At 43.0% G+C, this 27669-nt stretch overlaps 1 pseudogene; it reads right to left on the bottom strand.

Moving 5' to 3' along the window:
• The window catches only part of LOC121929035, a 45101-nt pseudogene that overhangs the window by 5196 nt on the left and 12236 nt on the right, over positions 1-27669 (bottom strand).

Here is a 27669-nt window from a genome sequence, read left to right as displayed (position 1 = left end):
ATTATTATTATTATTATTATTATTATTATTATTATTATTATTATTATTATTATGCTTTATTTATAAAATGCTGTAAATTTATACAGCACTGTACATACAATAAATAAAAATAGATAAAATAAACCTGCTTATGGCATACATTCTACAAAAATAATTAAACATAATACATATTAATATATGTAATATATATGTAATACATCTTAACATTCAAATAATAAAATATAGCAGACAGCAAATTAAAATAACATTGGATAACAATCATGTAATGTTTGGGAACGCTTCCCTGAACACCACCATGGCTCTCTGTTATCATAAGTATCATGTTTTACTGGTTGTTGTTGTGTTCCTTTAAGTCATTTCTGATTTGTGATGACCCAAAGTCAAACCTAACATAGGATCTTTTTGGCAAATTTGTTCAAAGGGACTTTGCTCTTATCCTCCTCTGAGGTTGCGAAAGTGTGAGTGGTCATCCACTAGGTTTCCATGACCAAGCAGGTGTTCGAACCCTGGTCTCCCAGTGACCTAGTCAAACACTCAAACCATTACACCTTTTCATTAATCTAGGACTATTCTATTCCCCTTTCCATTATACCAAGGATGTGAGTTGTGTTATCTTGCTATTACATTATTACAGTGGTCCCTCCACATTCGCTGAGGTTAGGGGTGAAGGACCCCTATGAATGTGGAAAAACTGGGGGCGGGGGTGGAAACCCTTGTTCTTTTTACCTAAGAGAATACCTCTCTGGGAATCTCCAGGTCCTCCAATGCAACTCTATGGTCAACATCTGCCAGACGTTGATCATAGAATCAAATGCCTAGAAAAGTGTTTTCTCTTGGACCTTTTAGGTTCTCCAGCAAAACACAATGGTCAACTAGCAGAGTTGCACTGGAGGATCTAAAGATTCCTAGAGAGAACATATTAATTAAAACCACAAATAATCACATCTGCAAAAGTCAAAGCCACAAATGTGGAGGGCTAACTGTATTATGTTTCTGGCCAACTCAAGAAGTTGGAGGCTATAGATCGTTATCATTTAGATTTCAAGTTTATGTCTCTTTTTCTCCCCACCACAGAAGGCAAAACCATGCAAGTTAACTTAATAAATATTAAATGAACAGCACTCTCTCTCAGAAGGCCAATGCAAGAGGCCTTACTGTTTCTCCAAGTCCCACCAGCTGATTATTAGTTTGGCTATGTTATGGGAGGGAAGGGGAGGGGCTGAGCATCAGTTGACGCCAGCAGAATGATGGAGGAAACCTCATGGTCATTCCCATAATTCTTTCCCCAAGCGTCTTCCTTGCTACATGTCAACTCACACAGGGGTGACAAGGCCCGGAACAGGTTCACATAAATTGTTCCTTTGTTCCAACTGTTGTTGTTGTACCAAAATATGACCAAGCTGGTCCCTCAGCTTGCATGCTGCCATAATGGCATATGGGACTGATATTTTGGACCTTTGACACCCTAAATGGAAAGCTCAGATAAAGAGATGCACAGAAATGACTTACAGGGTTAACCAAAAAACGCACTCATCATTAGGAGGCTGAGTGCTTTGTTTCCTAATACAATCAATGTCATGATCAAGTGCAGACTCACCTGATCCCACTCCTGCTCAATCCAGTGTGCAGGGCAGTTCTTATCGCCACAGGGATAGATTGCTAGAGGCTTGGTGTTGGGATTGCACTGGGAGTCCGAAATCACTTTCCCTTCCAAATTGCGGCATGTGACAAAACGGCTCATCCGACCTTCACCACACAAACCTGAGCACTTGGAGAAACAAAAAGGCCTTTCAAGCTAGCAGTGACTGAACAGTAATATTTAAGGTGAAAGGGGTTGCATCTGCCATTATGGTTTTTTGTATGAGTTTAATGCATCTATACAGCTATGCATAATTTGAGATGGATGGAAAATTTCATTTTTCTTTAAAAAAGAAACCTCATGCCTGTAAGATAATTTCTGAAAATACAGGCAGTATTGCCCACTCCAGGACTAGAAAATAACACAAGTCCCACACTAAAAAGATCACCTTTAATGGACAGCTTCCCTGAAAAATAGTTATACTGCTTCTACCAACCTTAGCAAAAAATGCAAAGCCAAAGGGAGATGTTGGAGGTAGAACATTTTCTCATGAGGCAGCAGTGATGCCCAACAGGTTTTGCCAGTGTACCACATGAGAAAAGTGACACCCAGAATCATCCCACAGGATCCTTTGCAACACACTGAAGTTCCTTTGCAGACAAGTAAGCATCTTCACTCCACCTGCACAGAACCATTCATATCTAGGGCACGTGACAAAGAAACAGGAGTCCAAGAACTGACTCTGAGTGTGAAATAGAAGGCTTCAAAAGGGGTGACAATGGGCCTGTTACTGCCCACACCACAAACCTGTAAGCTCCTTATCCCCTTAATGCTGTCCTCTTAAGGTAGAAGTGAAGAGAAGAAAATAGAAAGAACACTCAGTGTTGACTCACCGGTCCCCAGTCCGAGGCAGTCCAGTGCCTGTCACAAGGAGGCCCTGAGCATTCCTTCTCACTGACAGGCCTCACAGAATTGTTGCACAAATTTGGTTCTGCTGAGCAACGCACTTCCCTCTTCATAGTCCCAGGGCCACCACACCGAGCAGAACACTGTAAAGAAGGGGATAGCAGAGAGTAGAGAGGTTGCAGCATAGGACAAGAACAAGGGGAGGAAATCATGAAAGATGACATCAATAAAGCGGGGGGGGGGGACAGTGTGTTATTATGTTGTGCCTACAGTTACTCCAGACAGACAGACTATAGCACCATTTTCTTCTACCCTTCACAGAAAAGTTATTTAATATTCCTGAGGTGATTAGCACAAGCAATTCACAATGGGCATGCCTTCTTGATATGGTCATGCAGCAAGATAAGGTAACACAGGCACCAAATTTGTGGGACCATTACAAATGGTCACTAAAAAAGCAAAGGTTTTTATTGACCATTAGAACAATTCAAAACCATAATTTCATAGACAAAGAGCTCAGCATGTGCAATCTCAAAGTGCAATGGTAACTGTAAAGTGCATGTATACAGGATGGCAGTCACTTATATTAAGATGTTCTCAAACCAGAGCCTCCTGTCGTCAGTTTTCAGTGCCTTACATCCTGGATCACTGACACTCCAAGTCCTGAATCCTACTGGTAAGCCAACTTAGAGCAGGCCAATTGCATCAAATGTTAAATGATGACTCAATTCACACTTACTTAAATCGCATTGATACTCAGGCAACCAGGCAGACTAGGCCTTTCGGTGTTGGTGGTGGTGGGGTGTTCTCCTACTATGGGAGTTTAAACTGAAGGAAAAGCTAACAAGTTTATTGAATTAAGTAAACATATCTGTAAATATGGTATTTCTCCTATACAGTTAGCCTTCCTTATCCACAGATTTTTTTATCCACAATTCAAGTATATATTTCCAAAAAAAGTGTAAATTCCAAATAGCAAACCTTGATTTTCCAATTTATTGAAGGGACACTATTCTGCTATGCCATTGTCTTTAATGGGATTTGAGCATCCACTGGTTTTTTTTATCCATGGAGGGTCCTGAAACCAAACCCCAGCAGATAACAATCATCTGTGCATCATCAGTGAGATAGGCTGCAACCCGGGCTCTGGGTGGGGAAAGGGCACTGGCAGGCACTCAGGAGGTGCTTCCCCCAAAGAGGTGCTCCGGAGTACAGTGCTAAAACCCTCAAAGTGCTCCATGGCATTTATAGATATGTTTTTTTAAAAAAATAAATTGACTGAAGATTTGATTCATTGGTTTTGCAATAGTTGCCTTTGCAAATAGTTGCAAAATCAATTAATCAAATGTTTTATTATTCTTTTTAAAATGCATCCATAGGTCACACCACAAGCACAAAGGCAGCGCTGAGTGAGGGGGGGAGTGGTGGAGCTACCAAAAACTGAGGAGGGATGGTAAACACCCCTCTGCCATTAGTCTCTCCCCTCCAGAATCATGTGATTCAGATCTGTCGTTCCCACTTGTTGAACACGCTCCAGAATCAATTCTTTCCAAAAGAACCACCAACAAATTAGTGTCAGGAAAGAATTTTTGCGTTTGCCTCACTTTATCACAATTGAAACTGATCACATTAGGATCAGAACCGGTTTCAAATGGGAATGACAGCCATATAAACTGATTGGCAATTCGCTTTAAAGCATAGTGGGAACAAGCCCCTAGAATAAGTAAGCTTAAGAAAACACACCAGGCCAATGTTATAAAGAAGCTCTTTAGAATGACTATCAGTCACATTCATGTGTTATGGAAGAGGAAGACTACTAGCACTGACTTCCACACTGGACAGCAGATTCAAAAGGCCAGGATAGGGCTCGTGCATCCTTTAGAGTTCTTTAGGAAGGGAGTTTCACAAGGTACAGCTTGCCATTTCTTCTTCTACACAGTTATTGAAGGTGCAGGAGTCCTGTTCTCTCTTATACCTTAAACCTGTCTCTAAAGGCTTCCTCTGTTATTCCTCAGAGACATTTAGTTCTGTATTTGGGATTACTCAGCTATTTCCCCAGCTGCATTTTGCAGACAAAATGGACATAGACAACATGTTGCAGACAACATGTACAACTGTCAGGGGAGGGCCCAGTGAGGCCCTGCAGAACATTGATACTAACCCTTATCATACCTTTCCATCCTCAAAATCTTTAAGTCATTTCTGATTTGTCACGACCCAAAGTCAAACCTAACATAGGGTCCTTTTGGCAAAATTATTTATTTGCCAACATCCCAGACATGGTTCTGGTGGCCATGTGTTATACTCTCCTCGTCTCTGTTACTGATCATTCTTTGGCTTAATTCTCACAAGGAAGCACATACCTCAGACCACTCTGACAGCTCCCACTGTGGGCCACAAGCTTTGTTCTTGCATTGTTTTCTCTCCATAGGTCTGGTTAGTCCAGCTGATTCACACATATCATCATAAACAGAGCTATCAAAGCCTGGAGCCAGCATCTTCCAACAGCGCACAGTTCGGTACTGATAGCCTTCACTGCAAGTCCTGGAACACTCACTCCACCGGCTGGTTTCCCACCTGCACACGAGACCCAAGATAAAAGCAAAGAAAGAGAAACCTCTACTTAATTTAAGGTCACTATGAAGGATAGAGGAGTGGAATTTTCTGAGTTAAGACATATTCTTATTATTTTATTTATTTGTATCCTGCCTTTCTCCCAGAGGGCATTTTCCATCGTCGCCCCCAGACTGTGGAACGGCCTGCCGGATGAGATCCGTCTACTTACATCCTTAGACAGCTTTAAAAAGGCTGTTAAGACGGATCTCTTCCGGCAGACCTTCCCAGAATAGAGAACCCGGCCTTAGAAGAACGTCTGGGAAAGATACTGCTGCTCCCATTGATTGTTTGCTGAGTGATGTTGTTGACCTTCTGGTCAGTTTTTAACTTGTATGTTTGTTTGTTTGTTGTTGTTGTTTGTTCTGTTTTTTAAATATTGCATTGGATTTAATACCTTTTTAAGGAGGGGAGGGTACCAGGGATTTTATATGTTTTGTATTTTTAACTTTGTTAGCTGCTCCAATTGTTCCCAGAGGGGCGGGATACAAATAAATTTTATTATTATTATTATTATTAGTAGTAGTAGTAGTAGTATAGGAACTCAAGGCAACTAATGAAGTGGAGCTTCGAAAGCTTGCAACAAGTATATTGTGCATTTTGGTTGGCCAGTAAAGGTATCACTGTTTCGTGATTTTTTCTTTGAACTTGCTAAATGGCCAACACAGCGACCCCTGCAAATTTTAAAATAGTACAAGTTAAAAACAATACAAACCATTAAAATGTAAATACAAAGTTTAAAGTATCAATTAAACAATTTTAAAAAGTTAAAAGCATTAGAATTAAAATGTAAAATATTTTTAAAAATTAAAAAAAAAACTCTATACAAACTTTGCACAGCATTTAAAGTCCTACCCTTATTAGTTTTAGAAAGCCTTGTAGCATTAATTTTTTTTTATCTGCTGCCAAAAGGAGTGCAGGGATGGGGCCGACCTGGCCTTTCTAGGGAGGAAATTCCAGAGCCTGGGAGCAGGCACTGAGAAGACTCTTTCTCTTAAACTAGCTCTATATGAGATAGATCTTCCATTTATATAGCTACATGAGACAGATGCATTGGGGAAGGGAAGAAAGAGTATGCTGCAGATAAGTAACTCCCCCACCCCATTGCTCAACCCCATGATAATCTAAATGAAAGAGACTTGTTGCTTATTCAGAATGCTTTTCTTTATTATCTATATCAAGGTGGGCAACCTGGAGCCATCCACCAGTTGCTAGACTCCAAGGCCAAGACCCTCTAGGGCACAACATACTATAATAGTTCCATTTGCAAAACTATGGTACATATCTACTCTCAGTACCTCCTGGACTCATCATTTAGAAAGAAACAAAATCTGAGCTGTGGGGAGTGTCTGACTATACCCCCATAGCCAGATGCAAAATGATTACATTGTCTGCTGAGATCCACAGATGTAAACAAAATCATTCTGCATCTGATTATGGGGACATAGCAAGATACTTCACTTTTTCAGTGCCTTTTCTTCTTTCCACCCATCAAGGAATAGTCAGGAGGAGCGGGTTCTAGCACCTGAATTATGAAGGCGAGGGCTTTGGCTGTTGTGGAGGCTGAAAGAGAATACTGTACCAACCTTTGCAACAATGAAAATTAAAAAGACATAAACAGGCATAAAGTGAATCAATGGGATGCCAGCCCAACTCTGCAACTCCCATCATGTCTAGCTAAGGTAGCCATTGGAATAATGGTAGATGACCAGGGTCACACATGACTATACAGTTAGCCTTCCTTATCCACAGATTTTTTTATCCACGATTCAAGTATCCACAGCTTAAAAATATTTCCAAAAAAGTGTACATTCCAAATAGCAAACCTTGATTTTCCAATTTATTGAAGGGACACTATTCTGCTATGCCATTGTCTTTAATGGGATTTGAGTATCCACTGGGTGTTTTTGTTTTTTTTTATCCATGGAGGGTCCTGAAACCAAACCCCCAGCAGATAACAAGCACCCACTGTACTTGTACGTAACAAGAAAGGCTCTTTTGCTGCACACTGTATTTAATGTAACATACTTTTGCCTTGAGTCAAAAACAAAAGATGAAAGACAATGCAAGGAAGGGGACTTATGAACCGACTGATTTTGCACTGCCCTACTGTATTTTCTAAGCAACAATGCTGAGCTTTGCCTTAAAAACTTGACCACCCAACCAGGGATGTAGCCAGGATTTTGGGAAGGGAGGGGGTCCAGACTAAGTGCCACCATTATAATGGGGCTGGTGTGTGCAGCGGCGCGGCAGCACACACATTCATTTTTAGCTAACGGAAAGGGGGGTCCGGACCCCAAGAACCCCCCCTTGGCTACGTCCCTGCTCCAACTGGACAACCTGACAAGTCTAAAAGTATGTAAACTATATATAGCTAATAACTCAGTTCTTCAGAAAGTTGTAAAGGTAGGAGATACAAATGGGAGAAGAAATTATCCAGCATTAAGTTTGTGAAAACGGTGAATTCATAGCAGAATATATTTTATTGCTGCCAGCACTGGTTTAACCAATTGAGTCATACCTGCAATATAAAAAGCTACCCGCAATGACACTGGACAGCCAAAGGAAAGTTCAATGCAGCCAAGGCTGATAATTTTTCCAATTACAAAATATGTCAATCATGGTGGTGGCATTTCAAGCCAGAAGAGTAAAATTAGACTCTTAATGGAAATATGCAGTATAGGAATAAGCTGTATTGCTTCACTCGTTTTTCATAGGAAAGATTATAGCAGGAATGCATGTAAAAGGTACGACTAGGAAAATAAACTCCATAATGATTCAGGACTGAAACTGAATTACAAAAGTGCATAGTAGCATACTGCATCATAAGTCAAGTCAACATTTTATTACATATGACGTATAAACATTACAAACACAGGGACGTAGACAGGATTTAGGAGGGGGAGTCCAGACTAAGTGCCACCATTATAATGGGCTTGGGTGCAGCGGTGCAGCAGCACACACCATTCTTTTTCTAATGGAGAGGGGGGTCCGACCCCAAGATCCCCCCCTTGGCTACGTCCCTGACAAACAGGATCTAAGGAAGTTGTAAATAAACAGAGTGTTCTGTTTGTCGATCGGTAACATCAAGGGATGTTTACCAAGTAGCCCCACTTAACTGAAACCCCTTTTCCTTTTTTAAAACTTACTGCAAATTGAATTTGGTTACTTAATATTGACTATATAAACATTAAACATATAATAAATGTTTAAATAAGCATTCACCATCGATAGAATTTATCTGAGAAATATTTTGGGATAAGATGGCTCAAAATGCAGTCGCATTAATTAACTTGCAAATCTCCTCCGGAGTTGGTTCATTCTCTTACTTACCTGGGTTGGCAGTCGCTGCCAGCACAGAATTCATAGAGGGTTCAGCACGAGTCAACGCATCACAATATGGTCTCCTCCACTTCCACTCCATCATAGCGGACACACATAGCATAGGAAGTGCTGACCCTGGATAGGCACCAAGCAGTGGCTCTTTTCAGTCAACATTGTTTCAATGACCAGCCCCAATGGACAAAGCAATTCATTGTCCCCCTTTCAGTGTTCATTCCAAAAAAGCAATGGAATCAGACCCACAGGGAAGGCCCATTTGCTCTCCCCATGCTTCTGGGCCTTAGCTGCGGGGAAAAGGAAACATTTCCTCCTCCACAAAGAAACGTCATTCTGTTCCCCCCCAATGGAAGAAGCCACATCTGTCTTTCAACAGGGGAAAGACAGACATATGGAAGCACAGCCACTCATTGCTTTTTTCTCACTGCTTCTTGGAAGTCCTCGGATGCTTTTGAGGACCCAGGCTGCACATGTAGTTAGAGCTTGGATACACATCAAGATGCAAACAGGGTTTTGGAAGTGAGATGCATTATTAACATTAATATTAATACAATTACTATATTTGATTTTATAAGGCATGCGCACAGCAGCAATTTAAGTACTCCTGAGTAGCAAGAGGAAACACATATACTTAAACACACACATATATAAGCAAACAGAATAAATGGATATATAAAGTAGGACAGATGGGGGGGGGGAGAACATACCTCATAGGATTGGGAGCTAAGAGAGGTTCTAGGTTGAACCCTAAAGCATATCTAGGAACGTCTTCTGGAACTTAGACAACCATAGCAGACAACTGAGGATGATGAGAGTTGTGGTCAACCCATTTGAGAATGCTTGGTTAAAAAAGGCTGCTCATGCAATTTAGTGTTAACCCACATATAAACATACGTAAATCCACTGCTAGAAACTGGAATTAAAACACACGCAGTACATTGTTGCCTGATTCTAGAAAAGGCTTTCATAGGACTTTCAGGTGCTAGAAATCAGGCAAAAGAAGCTAAAGATTGGGTCTCTTACAACATTCATCTCTCAAAACCACCAGCAGCCGCCACAAAACTACCTGATGTGCAATGGAGTCGGCAGGGAGCAAGAGGCCGAGACTTTCCAGCGATACATGTCCAGCCGGCTGATGTCATCATGGCAAAGGGGGTTCAGTTCGATCATGCTGCAGGGGAAGCAGGAAAAAAACGAAGCTTACACAAAATCCGGAATGGTTAATCTACAATGGGAAGTAAGCCTTTGCTACCCTTTCTTGCTGCTGAAAGGGCTAGGTAGGGTCCCCAAAGAATGATGTTCTTTAATAGTCTATAATTCACTCAGTTGTAGGCCTATCAAAATGTGTGTTTTTAAGCTGCTCCTCCCAAAGTGAACGATGAGGACACTACGCCACACTCCTGAAGAAGAATATGGCCTGTTACAGACTGTGCTTAGGAATGGAGTGTGGCTTGGCGCGACCTCCGGACTTTAGGACCCATGCATCAGACTGAAGCAGCTTTATTTTGGCAGTCTGTAAACAGGCCTAGGGGAAGAAAAAGTTTCTTTAAGCACAGACAGAAGCTGGCTATGACTAGCACAACTGGTTGAGGTTGTGAAGCTGTCAAGATATTCTTCCCACATTCATCATCACCTTTTTTCACAAGGTGGCCAACTCTCAGAATCTTAAAACGAGACAAGGATGAATTCAGTTTGCTGTCATGTAGGTCTCTTGCAAATGGTGAAACTGAGAGAAAGCCAGTTGCACAGCTTGGCTGAGACTCCCTGCACATTCTCTTTTTATATTATGGCGGTTTACAGACCGCCAAATAGACGTCATCAATACGTACTAGGGTTAGGAAGGGGCGGTGCTTCCGCACCCCCAACCCTAGTACGTATTGAATACGTACAAGATGGCGGCGCCCTGTTCTAACGGGCGCCGCCATCTTTACGTAGTCGGACGCTGGAGCGTCTGTACGCGTCGCGGGCGTTGTGACGTAGTGGTGTGCCCCTGGCGCCTCACTACGTGCAAACGCGACTAAAAAGAAGCCCATTTTGGAGCTTCTTTTTCGGTCCCGCACGGAGTCGGGCCGTGTGAAGGTCCGGCTCCCCGCGGACCTACGGCGGCGGCGGCAGACCGCCGCAAAGCGGCGGTCTGACCCCGCCTATAGCTGTCTTTTGTAATAAGAGGACATACTCCCTTTCCCAGGGAGCACATTCTGATCTCACCTTTCAGTACTAGGGCCCTGATGAGGTTCTGACAGGTGTTTGTTCACAAGCCCAGTGAAAGGTGGAGCTGGAACGGGCTTGGAAGATGATGTGATAGTTGTGTCATTTGTTGCCTCATCACTCATAAACTCCAGCATTCACATGTTCAAGAAATTCTTTCTTGGGGGTTGCTTGTGTAGTCCTTTCTGGCCACTCCACCAATGGGTCTCCCCAAAACACTGCTGTTGAATTCTCCTCCCCAGTTGATTGCCAGATAATGCAGCTCTCTACAAATGGCAGCGTTTTGTGGATCCTGGAGACACAGTTCCGGAAGAGACGCACCCTGGATGTCCATCCTGCTAGTCTCTTGGGGCCTGGCTGCACCATGAGGCATGACTGTGCTAACTGTAATATGGTTGAGCCTGAGGTCTTAAAGAAAGCACACAACAGTAAGCCCGAGAGAGCTATTTCACACAAGAAAACAATTGGTATCACCTTACTAGGTATCACCTTACGAATTAAAGGAATGTCTCAAATTGGAATTATACTAATTTGACCACATATATTGGCAAGTTAATTCTTCTTCAAAAATTTAAGAGGCTTTCCATAGTGGTAGAATTCAAAGATTAGCCATGTCAGTCTGTAGAATAAGTACGCAGAGAGATCTTGGACCACCTTTGAGACTAACCCGAAGTAAAGAGGTTGGCAGTATGAGATTTTGTAACTTCAGTCTACTTCTCCTCAGTTGCATATAGTGGAGTGGACTCACATACCTATGGCATATAATGACTGTTCCCTGGTTCCACTCCACTATATGCATCTGAGGAAGTAGACTGAAGTCGACAAAAGGTCATGCTGCCAACTTCTTTAATCTTCAGTTAGTCTCAAAGGTACTACAAGATCTCCTCTCAAAATAGCTTCGGATGATTTGAGATATAATTCAGTATCCAGCACAGAGTTTAAAGTAAGGAATCTTTCTTGATTGATTGATTTTTTAAAAAATTAACTTTAGCGAGGAACAATCTAATTTACAGTCAAAGTAATATACCATCAAAGATAAGAAACGAAAGAAGCAAAAGGGGGAAAGAAGGGGTGGGGGGAGAAAAAAGGACATGCAACTAATACACAGTAGGGCTCTGACCCCTACCCCAAATCCTGACTGCAATTATATATATATATATATATATATATATAATATATATATATATAAATTCTACCATTACAGATCCAACTAATAATCCTATAAACCCTTTGTTGTGGCATGCCTTCAAGCATTTCTATTTATGGTGACCCTAAAGTGAAGCATCATGGGATTTCCTGGGGCTGAGGGGTGTGGACTCACTCAAGGTGACCTGGTGGATTTCCATGACTGAACAAGGAATCAAAACCCTAGTCCCAAGGCCATAGACCAATACTTAAACCACTACACACTACACCGTTGCTGGCTCACTAATAACCGTAACCACAGATTACTACACATTACATTTCTTATGGCTCAAAAACTCCACAAACAGTTTGTTGAAAGAGACTTCTATTGGCTTATCCTTTGGAACCCACATTAGTTTGGGCCACTTGGGTGACCCAAATGTGTTTAGGGTGTGTACACAGTGAGGCATACCATGTCTACCTTTTATGGCAATCAAGTTTGCAATGAGCTGGTATTTAGAATGAATTTTTTTTTGGGGGGGGGAGAATTTTCATGCTGAATGTTACAAATTAACTCAGACTAATAATAGGTATTCGCCTCCCACTCCCCCATGGCTTCTGTAGCTTTTCACACAACCGTCTACACACCTTTTGTGTCAGCAGACTTGTCCTCTGCCCACTAATCTGCTCTTTGAAACTCCAAAAGCCCCCCCACTCTCCCCACCTTCCCTACTTTCAGGAAAAAAAATAATCTGAATCGAGTAAACACCTGCAAAACTAATGAAAATGTGAATACATGTTGTGAGCTTTCTACATATATACAACATTTGTAGCATGAGAGATGGGCTTTTGTCACATGCAAGGACAAAAAATCCTTAGGTTTTCTCTCCTTGGGGCAAAATGGTAGGATTGTTTTTTGTTCTTTGGGACTTTTTTTTTTAATTTGCAAAAATGGAAAAATTGTTGTGCCAAAAAAAGTAGTTTATCTGCCTCTCCGCTCTCTCCTCTCTCTCTCTATCTATCTATCTATCTATCCTATATATAGATATATAGATAATCTGCAGAAACCTGTATTTTGGCCCAGATACTGTTTTCTTCCAAAAAAATGTTGGGTTGTTGTTATTTTTTGCTCCGCAAAAGTTGTTCTTTTGCACATTTTTCATGTAAAACATTCCCCAAATGAGAAAAATCTCACCAAAGTTTGACCATTTCTGAACAGAGTATTTTCTTCGCTTGACAGAGGGATTCTTTCCATCTTAACAAACATCCACACACAGCAGCTCATGAAGAAGGCAGAAATAATCCAGATCTCCCCCATGCTGAGAAAATAAAGTGTGGGGGGAAAAATACTACCCAACCTGTTTCCCTGCTGGCTGCCACCTCTTCATCTTCGCCTGCTCCATTTGTATGATAAACTGTCGGACCTGGAAACCAAACCTTTCCTCCTCTGCCCGGTGCTTCCAACCCAGTCCTCCCTTGAGCACTGGAGTTACTGGGGAAGAAGTTCTGGCTTTTGAAGCCCATGCCTCCATGCGCCTCTCCCTGTGAGAAACGTCCCCAATGCCTTCTGGTGCAAGAGAGATCCAAGTGGCATTGAAATCTACAGGAATGGGAGCAACTGCCTCCTGATGATTGTTGGCGGGCTCCCGGTAAGTGAAGATGGAGAGACATCTTGAAGATAGGGGAAACTGTTTGAAGAGCTGGTGAAAGCGTCCTGGCACTGTGTAGTCATAGGTTACATGGGGCATTCCAATTGAAATTGTAGTACTGAGTTCAACAAAGAGAACAAAAGAAAGAACATGAAATAGAACCAACGATAAACTATTGAATTTTCCCTTTCTACCCATGATCCAAACAGCACTGTGGTCCAATTTGGAACTTTCTAAGTGATTCCCCTTTCTCTCAGCACCTTCTCTCAGAACCTCTGAGAAATTCCCACAGAACTCAGGATTTAAGGTGATTCGTTCCACTTATAGAATCATAGCATCGTAGATTTGGAGAGACCGCAAGGGCCATCCAGGTCCAACCCGCCTGCCATGCAGGAACTTTCAATCCAAGCATCCCCCGACAGATGGCCATCCAGCCTCTGCTTAAAGACCTCCAAGGAAGGCACACCACACACTCCGAGGAGGGAGGTGTGTTCCACTGTCGAACAGCCCTTACTGTCAGAGGTTTCCTCCTAATGTTTGAGGTGGAATCTCTTTTCCTGTAGTTTTGCATCCATTACTGGGTCCTAGTCCTGGAGCAGCAGAAAACAAGCTTGCTCCCTCCTCAATATGACATCCTCTTCAAATATAAACGGGCTATCAACATCTCTTAACCTCTCTTCCTTCCAGGCTAAACATCCCCAGCTCCCTGAGTCGTTCCTCATAGGGCATGGTTTCCCAGACCCTTCACACATTTAGTCACTCTCCTTTGGACACGTTCTAGTTTCTCAATGTCCTTTTGATTGTGGTGCCCAGAACTGGACACAGTATTCCAGGTGGGGCTTGACCAGAGCAGAACAGAGTGACACTATGACTTCTCTTGACCAAGACACTATACTTTTATGATGCAGCCTAAAATTGCATTAACCTTTTTAGCTGCAGCATCACAGGTTGACTCATGTTCAATTTGTGGTCTAGTTTGACTCCTAGATCCTTTTCACATTTAGGCCCCATCCCACTGGTGGATTTGCTCCTGAAGGAACTGGGAAGATTTGGGGGGGGGGGCTCCCGAATCTCTCCGTTAATAAGTGCCCACTACAAGAAGAGGGGCATTTTAACCCAAATGTCTTCTTCAGAAATCAGGTTTTACCATGAAGGCGCCTGTTGTCAATCAAGCGATCACATAGGTGACGTTAAAGCACTCATTGGGGCATCGGAAGTGTGCTTTCCCCCTCCTTTTTTTTTAAAGAGCCAGGACTAAAATGCACCAAAACACGCACATTTTGTCAAATTTAAAAACCTCTTTGTGTGTGTGTGTGTGTTGTGGGCATTTTCAACCCAAAATGCAAGGTAATGCATCCTGTATCGCCAGCTCCTTGCCACCCCATGCCCTTTACACATGTAATAATAATAATATAATAATAATAATAATAATAATAATAATAAATTCCTCACCTCGAAAATGCCAGAAAAGGATGCGGTTGCCATGCATCCATCCATCTATCTATCTAGCTATCTATTTTTGCTCTGAATTCCTTAGAGACAGTAGCAAAAGCATGTATCATTTTGCCAATTGGCCAAATTGCAAGAGCAACAAATGTACACAAATTGTAGCTTCCATTACAAGTCTTGCCCTTTGCAACATTTCCCCTTTGCTGGGAACGAGCAAATGAAAGGAAAGTGAACCAGCACAGCAAGCTACCCCCACCTCTCTATCTATATATCTGTCTCAAGAAAAAAACATGCACATATTTTGTCAAAAATAATTTTAAAAAATAAAAAAGGGGGGAAAGGTGCCTGATGGGAGCTCCGTTCATGCCCTGCCTTTCACCGACCTGAAGACCCTTTTCCTCCTGCTGCATTCTCTCAGAGGAGCTTTGCCATTGCCTTCCACTGAGGCTGAGAGAGAGTGACCTGTCAGTCCAACTGACCCATGGAATCAATTGGGAAATAAAAGGGAAATGCAGTGCAGGCATTCTGACTGTAGCATCCTCATATACACTAACAACAACACAACAACAACAACAACAAAATAATCCAGGAGCAAGAGGAAATAAAGTAGCACAGCAAGCACACAGACATGTCACCCAAAAATCATGCGCATAAGTTGTCAAAAATAAAAGTCGTGTTTACAGCCTGATTTCCCTACATCCTCCTCCGGCTTGGCCCCGCAGCCCAATTTCCCTGGCAATCCTCCTCCTCCTCTTACCCGACCCTCCCCCTCCCTCGGGAGCTGCCCTGGCTCCTCTCATCACGCCTCCTGCTCCATGCCTTCCATGGCCCCTTCTCCCACAGCTCCTTCATCCTCCCTCCTTCCTCCTCCCTCCCCTCCCCTCCCCCACACTGCCCCCCCCCGCCTCCCTCGGACAGCCCTGGCAGCCCCGTCACCCTGATTTCCCCTTTTGCCTCCTGTCACCCTTCCTCCAGATTCCCCTTTTTCCTTTGGCTCTTTCCTCCTCCTCCTCCTCCTCCTCCTCCCCCCCCCCCCCTCCGAGTGAGGAGAGGAATGATCTGACCTCTGCCCGCCCTCTGACCTAATCCTCCCTGAATTTTCCCCAATCATGATCGAGGGCAAGTTCATATTTCGTGGAACCCGGGTCTTTCAGAAAGACAGATTTAGTGTGAATTCGATAGCATTTCTTATGCAAGCCTCGACATGGATTGTGACAGAATCTGGCCCAATATGAACGTCACAATGGAAGAACTGATTTCAAAACTAGGTGAAAGATAGTATGAATGGCCCCGTAGTCTCATTCAGCCAGGTGTCCCACATCCTATCTTGTATTTCATTTTTTCCCCAAAGTGCAGTACACATTTCTTCCTGTTGAAGTCATTCTGTTAGCTGTGGCCCACTTTCTAGTCTGTTCAGGTCATTGTGAATTTAAATCCTGTCCTTGGGTGTGTTAGCTACTCCTCCTAATTTGGTGTCACTGCAAATTTGATAAGTATGCTCCCAATCCTGTCATCCAAGTCATTGATAAAGATGTTGAATAGCACTGGGCCCAGGACAGAAGCCTGTGGGACCCCACTGTCACTTCTCTCAGGATGAAAAAGGAGCCTTGTTGAGCACCCTTTGGGTTCGCGCGTCAACCAATTACAGATCCATTTAACAGTTCCTTTTCTAGCCCACATTTCACTAGCTGGTTTGCAAGAATGTCCTGGGGAACCTTGTCAAAGGCCTTACTGAAAAAGATATACTATTCCACAGCATCCCTTCATCTACCAAGCTGGTAATTTTATCAAAGAGATCAAGATTTGTCTGGCATGACCTGTTTGTCTCTGAAACCCATGTTGACTTTTGTGATTATGGCATTGCATTCTAGATGTTCACAATTCTCTGTTTAATGATCTGCTCTAGAATCTTTCCTGTATGATGTCAGACTTCAAAAACAGTTTGACTCAGGAACTTTTTTTTCAAAGCAGGTTATAGATCAGGCACCCAATTTCCAGTCTTGTGACTTATGGGAGAACAAAGCAATCAATTAGATGTACTGTATGCTCTTACTTACCATGGCATTGAGAGACTGGTTGGTGGGCCCCTGTGCAATAATGTATTCCAGTCCATCAGAATGGAGGTTTGAAGGCCGGCGGTATTTGAAGATGGTACCAGCCACTTTGAAGTTCTGTGGGTTGTCAATAGCCGAATTCCCATTGAAGAAGAAGTGCCCAGAATCATCAGCCAGTGCTACCGAGGGGGCAGAAGAAAGGCAAAAATATCTTGTTGGTATTAATTTAGGGATCCACAACTACTAAATCAGAGGAGCAATCTGGCATATAAGATGTTCCACCAGCTCTCAGGTAAGCAAAGGTAAGCTCTCCTTAAAATGCTTATTGAAGAAACAGAAAATGTGGGGCCATCCAGAGGCAGTTAGATAACAGTCTCCATCACTCCACACCAGTGAATGGGATGCTGGGTAAGCATTCCAAAAAATATCCGTAAGGCCACAGGTTGTCCTATTTGTCATCTTCTCCCCCTTGAGCCAAAACACAGGCAAAAGCCCCTTCTTTCTTCCTTCACGGTATGAACAACTATGGAAAAAATGTACTCACGAGGAATGTAGGCTTATGAGATCACAGAAAAAACATTCACTAGTAGTACCCAGAGTTTATTACCTATAGAACACATTTCAAGAGAAGGCAGTAATGTGGAACTCTATCAGTTATGTGGGCAATGAGAAATCCTGCTAGTCAAAGAGTAGGGAAGAACTACTAAGAGGTGATGCCCATTGGTGTGGTATGGACTGGAGAGGATGGGCAAACACAGCCCCCCTTTCCTCTCTGTTAACATCAAGAATGAGTGGTTCAGCACAAGATCAACAACAATGGCTGAGTTTGCCAGAGTTCTCCCAAGATCGCAGGCAGATCCCTACAATCTTTAATACTTCAGATCTTTTTAACTGTAATTGTAACCAAGACCCTTCCACATGCAACACATGTGTTCTACCTCTGAGCAAAACTCCTATCTTGTCCTCCTCCATACACACACAACTGGTAAAAATCTTGCATAGCATAGCACATGATTCCTTAGATCTGTCATATCTCTAGAAAGAGGAGTCATGTGGGCTACACATGCTGTTCAAACAGGGTTGCGGCATGCACCTATATCCTAAATAAACATCTTTTCCACATCCCACAAAACCTTACAGAAACATAACTCTTATCTAGGTTCAATAGGTTGTTTGGGGGTTGTAAAAAACATCGAGTTAATTAAACTATTCTGAACAGAAAAACTGATCCATATAGGCACAGGCAGGTCCTGAGATATTTGATAAAAATGCCACTCTGACTGAACAGGTGGTCAGGACACATTCAGAAGTAGTTAATTTGTGGTGTTTAAAAGCTCTTGATAAAAAGTTGTATCACTGCAGTGCTTTAATCCTCTTTGATGGTTATGAACCCTAGAACTTAGGGATATAATTTAGTCTGAATGAAATGATCCAGAATAAGAACTCTACATTATGAAAGCTTGGAGGCAAGGCAGTTATACATACCATAATTAAGTCACTTAAGCACTCTGCACTATGAGACAAATTAGTCCCGAGGGAAGACTCATTTCTGTTGCTTACCCAGTATGTTCTCTGCTTTCCTCTGCTCAATAATAAGAATATCTGTAGCACCAGCAGGTATATTGGTGATGAACACATAGCCTAAGAAAACAGAGCCATAGAAAAATCACAAAACCAAAATTGGATAAACTGACTGATGTTATTCCGTCAAGTAATTTGGTAGTTTCTCTGCTGCCATATGAGTTAAATTAGCTCAGTATATCTAGGCCCTTTCACAACACATCAAGCAAACATGAGTTTGTTACAGACCTTAAACTCAATGGGGAGTTGTAGCCAACCACTGGCTGCTCCTATCTTTATGATAAACATGTTCATTACATTCTTGTTTTAGTTCTCCATTTAAAACAGGGGTGTGCAATATCAGCAGGTCCAGGAGCCAATGTGTACATACAGGAAGGGGGTGCACCCTGCTAATGTCCTGCCAGATCTGCTACACCATACAAAAAGAACAACATATCTTTAAAAAGAAAGTGTCCTCCTGCAAGGCAAGTGCTCCTTCACACTTTGTTAATGTGTAGATTTTGTTTCTGCTACACTTCCAGAAATGTAAGGGGGGACAGCAAATGTGGTCTGCATGTAGATTCACATTGGTTGAGAACATATTAGGTATATATTAGTAAATCCCTTATTTTGCAAGTTCTTCTGTCATACTGATTTAATCAGGAAGGGTTAAATCAGGGGTGGGCAAAGTGCAGGTCTCTTCAGGGCCTAAAATGGCTGGGGAGAGGGTTTAAAACATGGGGGGGGGGGAGATGCCCCTAGAGTGCATTTAGGGACACTTTGGGGCAAAAAAAATTTTTTTGCAGGGGTATAGTGGGAGTCTGGCCCTCCAAATTCCCCAGGTGGTCTAATGCAGCCTCTAGCCTCCCACAGCTGCTCACTTCCTGGGCTAAATTTTGGTGTCTTGATCTGAGTTATGGAACTCCTCCTAGTAACAATGAACCAATGCCTCCATGTGAATGCGTAGTCATGCAGATGCAGCACTGGAATGCGTTCTCTCCCTCTAAAAAGGGAGAAAGTCAGGTGTTCATTCTGAAGCTCCAGTGCACACACTCTCTGCATGTCAAAGGAGAGGGAGCCAGTCACTGTTCCACTGGACTGTTCCACACCCCTAGAATTAATTAATTTAATTAATTTGTTTTATTTATATACCGCTATTCCAAAGATCATAGCGGTGAACAGCAAGTAAGCTAATTAGCAAGTAAGCTAATTTGCCCCCAACAGTCTGGGTACTCATTTTAGCTCCCTCCTCGGAAGGATGCAAGCCTGAGTCGAGCTTGAAGCAAATCAAATGAAATCATACTGGGCATCTTTTGGAAGCACTGGAAGATGTGTTTTCTGAAATCAAGCATGGAGATGTGGGCTCTATGTATACATGGAACTCTGGACTCAGGTCTCTCCATGACATAGTATGTATGCTACAGACAGTCTCAAATGGTGCTTTCCAGATGTTCTGGACTACATTTCCCATTACCCCAGCAAGCTAGATTAACAGTCATGGGTGGTATGAATCAAAAACGGTAGCGTGCAATGCACCAGCAAGGGTGAAATGGGACTTTCCAAAGAATGTGTCATCTGCCTTTCAGTGATTTTCAAAGAAGCTGGTACCTGTCTTCCAAGGTGCCCACACAAATAGCCAGAGAAATCCAGAGACCATTTGGTACTTGGGATTCTGAAGCAGACCCTCAGGGCTGGTAGAAGACATTTTGCTGCCTGAGGTGAACAACATGAACTCTGCTACATCTTTACTCCACAAAGAGAGGCCATCTAAGAGTCTTATCACATTACAAAAGATGAGATGGAGCAAGATAGAAGCAGCTTTCTGCTTACCTCCCCACATGACTTCGTAGTACTTCTGTTCTCCTTCCAGAAGGAGATGGTCATAAAAGCATGCCTTTCGCCAAACAGATTTTTCAAACAAGACAAAAGACATGCTTTTACCATCCTCCTCCTTGGGAAAAGAATGGAAATACTTTGAGGACATGAGGCGAGGTAAACAAAAAGCCACATCTATCTCACTGCCTCTTGTCTTACTTTTGTAATGCGATAAGGTTCTAAGCTGGCAGTGAAATCCGATTTATACCATGAGAACTGAACAGAATCCTCCACTGTACCTAAGACCACCAGATTCACTTAAGGGACTCGCAGCAAAACCTAACTGTATGGTCTTACCCAGAGAGGGCGGGCAGAATCTGGGAAAGCAGAATACAAGGTTGGAAATTGGATTGTTATGCCTTAAATCTTAACGTTTGGAGTAGGATTTGGTACACATTATAAAGACATATCCTTGGCTGTGTCTGGGGAGGGAGTTGTGGGGGGTATCTTTGTTTCAGTGTAAGAAGTAGATATATCTTTATGTAAAAATTCCCCTCTCTGTTGAAAAGCGAATGGAGCCATGCACCAGGAATGGCTCTCTATCCCCATCTAGTGCTATGATGATATCTGGAAGAACTGACTTGTGAACCTCATCTTTGAATGAATGACACAGCCACTTTGTGTTCAAAGGATGGACGGTGACAGAGAGATGATTTTTGTAATTCCAAATGTGGAAGTTTCTGTGCAAAATCTGCTATTTCCTCTGCAGCATCTGAATGTTCCCAGAGCTTGGAAAAGCTAGTTTTTTCGCCTACAGCTCTGAGAAATCCCATAGCCAGCATGGCTAGTGACAGGAGGATTTGTGGGAATTGTAATCCCAATAAAGTAATGTTTCCAAATTCTGATCCATCATTTCTCCTAGCCCACTCAGAAAGAAAGGAAAAACTCAGGCATGATCTAGGTCCCATGCAACACAGTTTCATTTTCATCCATTACTTTCTGAAACTCTATTCAAATTCCTTTCCCCACATAGTCCTAATCACTGTTTCATCTGCTTCCTCTCATTCTTTCACAAAATGACAGAAACATTTTACAAATAAATAATGTGCAGAATAAAACAAGCACAACTGTATGTTAATCTTAATTTGAATTACTTGATTGAAATTATTTATCATGTCAGATATTAACACAATGGAACTGAGGTCTCTCTGTGAGCAGAACTACAAATTACATGGTAACATTTAAGAACAATCATATGTTCACTTCTTGCGACATGAAAAAAGGAATCCATGTAAAGTGATGTGAAGGGGTGTGTAATCCCAGATCTCTACCACAACAATCACATCCAAGATGTCTGTCTTCTGATCCTAGAAGTATTTGCAAAACTTCTGGGAGTTCCAGTTGCAAGAGAAGAGGATAACACTCAGCAAGAAATGCAGCAAGGAAATAAATGGCTACAATCCCTACCTCCTTAACCTTCTTTACTGCTTTCTGAAGCTGTTCTTCTCTTGCTATATGTAATGTGCAGTCCAGAATCCCAGTTCTGCACCACATTCTGCATAAACCAATGGGGCAAGCCCAGTAGCATCCATCCTGTAAGCTCATCTCTTCCCACCACCACCATCAGTTTTGGAATGAATCCCTATGTCAGCCCAAGATGTTTGTATTTGCCATAGTCATATTTAAAAGCCAGGGAGCCACAACCATACAATACAAGAAACAGCTCAACATTTTTAGCAAAGTGTACCTAACTGTGAGATCCCCTTTCGGAAACTGCCAGAGACTCGATAGCAAGTGCTTCCATCTCCTCCACACACACGGCATCGGTCCATCACCTGGGAAGAATAGAGGCTGCCATCACACCCTATTGGCTGGGAGGGGGAAAAAAGGAGGCCGGCTTACAGTCTGAAACCTTCAATACAGCCTAATCAAACCCCAGTTAAAAATCCAAACTTTAAAAATTGTGTGTAGCTCTCTATCGTCTCTTTCTCAACTAAATCAAACTCAAGTATATGCATGTGAGCAACTACTTGCATTTACCCTCAGGAGCCCTGGTAGCACAGTGGTTAAATGCCTGTACTCAGCCACTCACAAACTACAAAGTTGTGAGTTCCATACCAGACAGGGGCTCAGGGTCAACTCTGCCTGGCATCCTTCTGACATCGCTAAAACGAATACCCAGCTTGCTGGGGGCAGTTAGCTTACACATTGTAAACCACTTAGGGAGTGCTTAAGTGCACTGATAATTGATACAGCAATGTACTTGCTATTGCTCTGCAGTCCTTCTTTCTCTTCTGTCCCCATCACTATGGCCCCTCTCTTAAATTCAGACTGTCAGCTGCTTGGCTTTTGTTGTTCCAATGGCTCCACTGTATGCTGTATAAGTAAAAGTATGCCTGGTTCCTTCCTGTCCCTGCCCAGAACTCTTTATTTCCCCTTTACTGAATTTATATCCCAGCCTTTCTCCTGGGGAAAGAGAGAAAGAGATATACTATAGTAAGGAGTCATACCCACTTAAATGATTGGCAGTAGACTAGAATGGACAAAAGGAAGCACTTACAACCAGAGCTTAGAAGAGTTACTTTTTGTCCTACAACACCTAGGACTGACCAATCGGCAACACTGGACACAGTGCCTGTCACCATCTTAGCTGGCTCTGTGCATCATATTGGACACTCCCACGGAGAACAGATCTGTTAATGGCTACCTACCATGAAAGATAAAAAGCAAGTTCCACAACAGTGGTGAAATCTGTGAGACCCCACTCCTGCTTCCAACTCTGCAATACTGTGGGATTGAAATTTCCACGATCACTCAACATAAACTATTCTGGCTGGGATTCATGTGAGTTACAGTCCAGCAAGATCTGGATATCTACGTTTTCCCCAGCCTTGCTCCAGAAGAAGTTATTCCTCATGATACTAGTTGCTAGCATGGGACAAGGGGACAAAAACAGGAGGGGGTGTAGACTTAATATCTATTTTACAAGTTTCCTAGACAAATCTACCTGCAAAGTAGAAAGACTGCTGAACTAAAAAAATCTTTGACATGAACCAAGAAAGCATGACTGTACTTCTATCTTCAATAGTCACTTTTCCAAGTCAAGAAATCTATACGCCGTAGCTCCAGCGGATGCAAGTGGCAAAACTCCTCTTGATCCTAAATGAGTCCAGTAAGCAGCTCCTGTTTCCAAAGTATTACCTCACACTTTCCACTGATGCAAACCCCTTGGTAGGTCCCATCCTTGCACGACGTGCCATCCTGAGCCCGTGCCATCAGCTGTCTTTCTCCACTTCTGGTGGTGCACTGAAGATCACATGGCTTGTTGGAGATGCTGGTGTAATCATCTACAACAAAACACAATATAAATGGGAACAAAGGAGGAACCAAAGGAGGTAGCTCAGGGAAGAGGAAATTAACAGACTGAAGGTGACTCTACTGGAGTTGTGTGCCGGCTGTTGCTAAAGTCAATTCATAGCTATCCAGGCAAGGAAATCCCACCAGTGACAATTTCTTGGTTCTAGAAAGGGAAACATGCTGGTTGCACCTACAGAGTAAAACTGATTGTCATTTCTTCATTTCTGGGCACCCTGAGTACTACGGCTCCTTAGTCTAACAGCTTTATTGTTTCCATGGGCCAGTACTCAATTTCATCTGCCACAGCACGTGTGTGTGTGTGTGTGTGTGTGTGTGTGTGTGTGTGTGAAGAGGTGCTGAGAAGTTCTTGGCCCAACCCACTTCCCAAAATCTGAGATTAATTTTGTCACTGTAGCTTGAAAGAGTGTTGTTGTGTATTGCAAACTGCCAATTTGTAGCATCATGGTTCTAATTTCTAATTTTTTTTCCATATCACTAATAAAACCATGTCAACTAAAAGTGTGGGGTCTTTAGGTGCTGAACTCCATGCCATTGTGACATTCCTGCACCTGTAAAAGAAACCTCCAAAGGAAATCCAAGAGTATATGATGCAAACATTGAGTGACAAGTGCCTATCATACTGAAGTGTGGAGAAGCGGCATGCCACCTTTCAGCATGTCGATTTTGAGACCAAAGATGTAGGAAGGCCTAGGAGGCCTTCAACAGAGTCAGTTCCTGAAATTGTAGAGTGTGTTCATGACCTGGTTTTGGCAGATCAGAAAATCTCAGCTAAAACAATTGCTGAGACACTAGAGATATTATGGGAATGCACTGGGTTTATAATTCATGAGCAGTTGACGATGCAGAAGCTGTCATCCAAGTGGGTGCCAAAATGTTTGAATTGCTGACTAGAAACGAAATTGAGTGAATACCTCCAAGTTAATTTTACAGCATTTTGAACTACCTGTACCTAGTGATAATTTTTTTGAATGAATTGTCACTATGATCCAGAGACCAAAGAACAGTCCTTTCTGTGGCAGTACTTGAATAGGTCATCCAGTGCAAAGGAGCCCTGGTGGCAGTGATTAAATGCCTGTACTGCAGCCACTCACTCACAAACCGCAAGGTTGCGAGTTCAATACCAGTGAAAGCGCTCAAGCTTGACTCAGGTTTGCATCCTTCCTAGGTCACTAAAATGAGTACCCAGATTGTTGAGGGCAATTAGCTTACAATTTGTAAACCGCTTAAGGAGTGCTTAAGTGCACTGATCAGCAGTATAGAAATGTAATTGCTATTGCTGTTGCTATAATAATAATAATTTGTGGCTACCAGTGATTAAAAATAACAGCAAAGTTTTATTTTCCTTCTAAACTATGCTGCTGAATTTTAAAAGAAAACTGGTGGCGGGAGGTATAGAGTAAGAAATAGGCATAAATGGGTATGGGCAAAAGATCTGTGTGCCCATTCCATTTCTGCTATGAAAAACAAATTCCTGACCTGGGCAGGAACTCTGAGACATCTTGTTCTAAAATTCTGTGCCCACCTTCCTAAAACATTACAGTGGAACCTCGCCATACGCGGGGGATCCGTTCCGGATCCCGCTGCGTATGGCGATTTCCGCCTATGCTCGAGCCCCATTGTAAACAATGGGGCTCGTGCACGGGGGGCGCGGAGGTGCGCGGGGTGCAATGGGTGCGTGCGTGAGGCGCAACGGGCACACGCGGGGTGCAACGGGCACGCGCGCAGCGGATTAAGTGCGTATGCTCAAAGCCGCTTATAAAAAGTCCGCGTATGCGGAGGCCCCACTGTATTTTGCCTCTGTCTCCAGTTGGCAATTCTCAAAATGTTTGAGTAGGAGAAAGAAGTAGATCCCCCAGGCTTAACAACTGCTCACATCTAGCAACATCTTTTGAAAAAATTAGCAAAGGCAAACCTGGATAAAGAGGCATCCAGTGATAATAGTGTTTCCCAAAGGCCTTGGCGTTGAAACTGGCACACTGGTGTTGCTTGAAGCTGGCAGTATTGGCAGGGCAAAGCTGGAGAAAAAAGAAACCTCATCTTATTACTTGTTCTTCTTTCCATTCAATACAAGGCAAAACAGGATTATTCACTTAATATTAGCAGAATTCAACAATAGTGGGATTTTTAAGAGTTCTAGTTAAATACCCTAAAAGCACCAGATGCCATCTGATCTTGGAAGCTCAGCAGGATCAACTGTAGTTAGTACTTAGATGGGAAACCACCAATGAATACCAGGTGCAGTAGGCTATATTTCAGAGGCAGGAACAGGCAAAACCATCTCTGAGTATTCCTTGCATAAGAAAACCCTATGAAATTCATTGGGTAGTTTGCTAGGAAACAGCAAGCTTGCCAGAGGTTATACTCCCCATTATCCCATTATCCAAGCAGATAACTATGTCTGGATCAGATGTCTGGGGCTGTATATTGAGTGTGGCACTTGCCACCAGGATTCTACATTCCTTGTCAATATCATGGCAAAACATTTAGAACTTCTCAGTGGAACAAGAAGAGTTAAATGCCCTGAAGACACCAGATACCATCTGATCTGGGAATCTAAGCAGGATCAGGTCTGGTTAATACTTGGATGGGGAAATCCCAAGTAATACCAGGTGCTGCAGGTTGTATTTCAAAGGAAGGCAATGGCAAACCACCTCTGAGTATTTGTTGCCCAAGTAAACCTTATGAAATGCATAGGGTCACCATGCTGACAGGCAACTGGAAGGCACACATGTGCATGCACACATACACAGGCCCTTCTAAATAGTTTCACTTTATCATGGCAGTTCAAAGCTGAGAACAGCCTGGGAGCTGGAACAGATTGGAGGAATGAACTTTTATGTTGGCAATGTGCTTATACAGTTCTCCTAACTATTAGGAAATGAAATGAGCCATGCTTGTGCAATTAAATTCCCTTTATTTAGTGCTGCCCTATACCACTCTGGGGATCTGTCTTCCAGTTGCCTAGTCCTGTACCTAGCTGGAGTAGATTGGGAGTGTTGTTCCTGGCATAGAAGTTTATCAGACGCAAGTTTTGGACCCTCAATTCCGCTAAGGAAGTGAAACGAATGTTGCGAATTGACCTTATAACACGATGTTTTACCACATTGTTTGCTTTTCCGTCATTCCCCCAAAACGTGATGTTAGCACTATACAAGGCGATTTGTGTGATGCGAAACCATGCACAGCGGATCTGTTTACTACACCAGTGCCTTCCTTTTCTGTCCAACATTTAGCATGCCCTTTGGAGGTTTTGGTTGTATCATGACCTTTGTGCTTCCAGGGGAGCGAGGCCCCCCCCCATCTCTAGGATCCTATTTACCGGAGGGGAGGGGGAGAAGGAAAGAGCCGAAGGAAAAAGGGGAATCTTGATGCAAAGGGTGACAGAAGGCAGAAGGGGAAATATGGGTGGCTTTAGGACTGCAAAGGACTGTCATAGGGAGGTGTGGGGGAATGGAGAAAGTAATGATGGCGGAGGAGGAGGAGGAGGAGGAGGAGGAGGAGGAGGAGGAGGAGGAGGAGGGAGCAGTGGGAAGAAGGGAACCACGGAGGGCATCCTATAATGGAGCAGGAGGAGGAGGATGAAGGAGCCAGGGCAGCTCAGAGGGAGGTGAGGGTCGGAAAGAAGAAAGAGGAAGAGGAGGATTGCCCAGGGAAATAGGGCTGTGGAGAGAAGCTGGGGATGTGGGGAAATGGATGCAGCAGGAGCAGCCTCTTTTGACAATTTATGCACATGATTTTTTGGGTGCTTGCTTCCCTCTTGCTCCTGGAACTTAAGAGCCATTATTATTGTTGCTGTTGTTGTTGTTGTTGTTTGTGTTATATGCAGATGCTACAGTCGGAATGCCTGCGCTGCATTTCCCTTTTATTCCCAATTGATTGCATGGGTCAGTTGGAATTGATAGGTCACTCTCTCTCAGCCTCAGTGGAAGGCAATGGCAAAGTGTAAGCAGTAGGAAAGGGGACAGTTCAGGTCAGGTCAAAGGCAGAGCACGAA

Source organism: Sceloporus undulatus, chromosome 4 (assembly GCF_019175285.1).
Source record: "Sceloporus undulatus isolate JIND9_A2432 ecotype Alabama chromosome 4, SceUnd_v1.1, whole genome shotgun sequence".
NCBI lineage: Eukaryota > Metazoa > Chordata > Lepidosauria > Squamata > Phrynosomatidae > Sceloporus > Sceloporus undulatus.
Note: the sequence above shows the minus strand (reverse complement) of the source record. Positions and strands in the feature narration are given on the sequence as shown.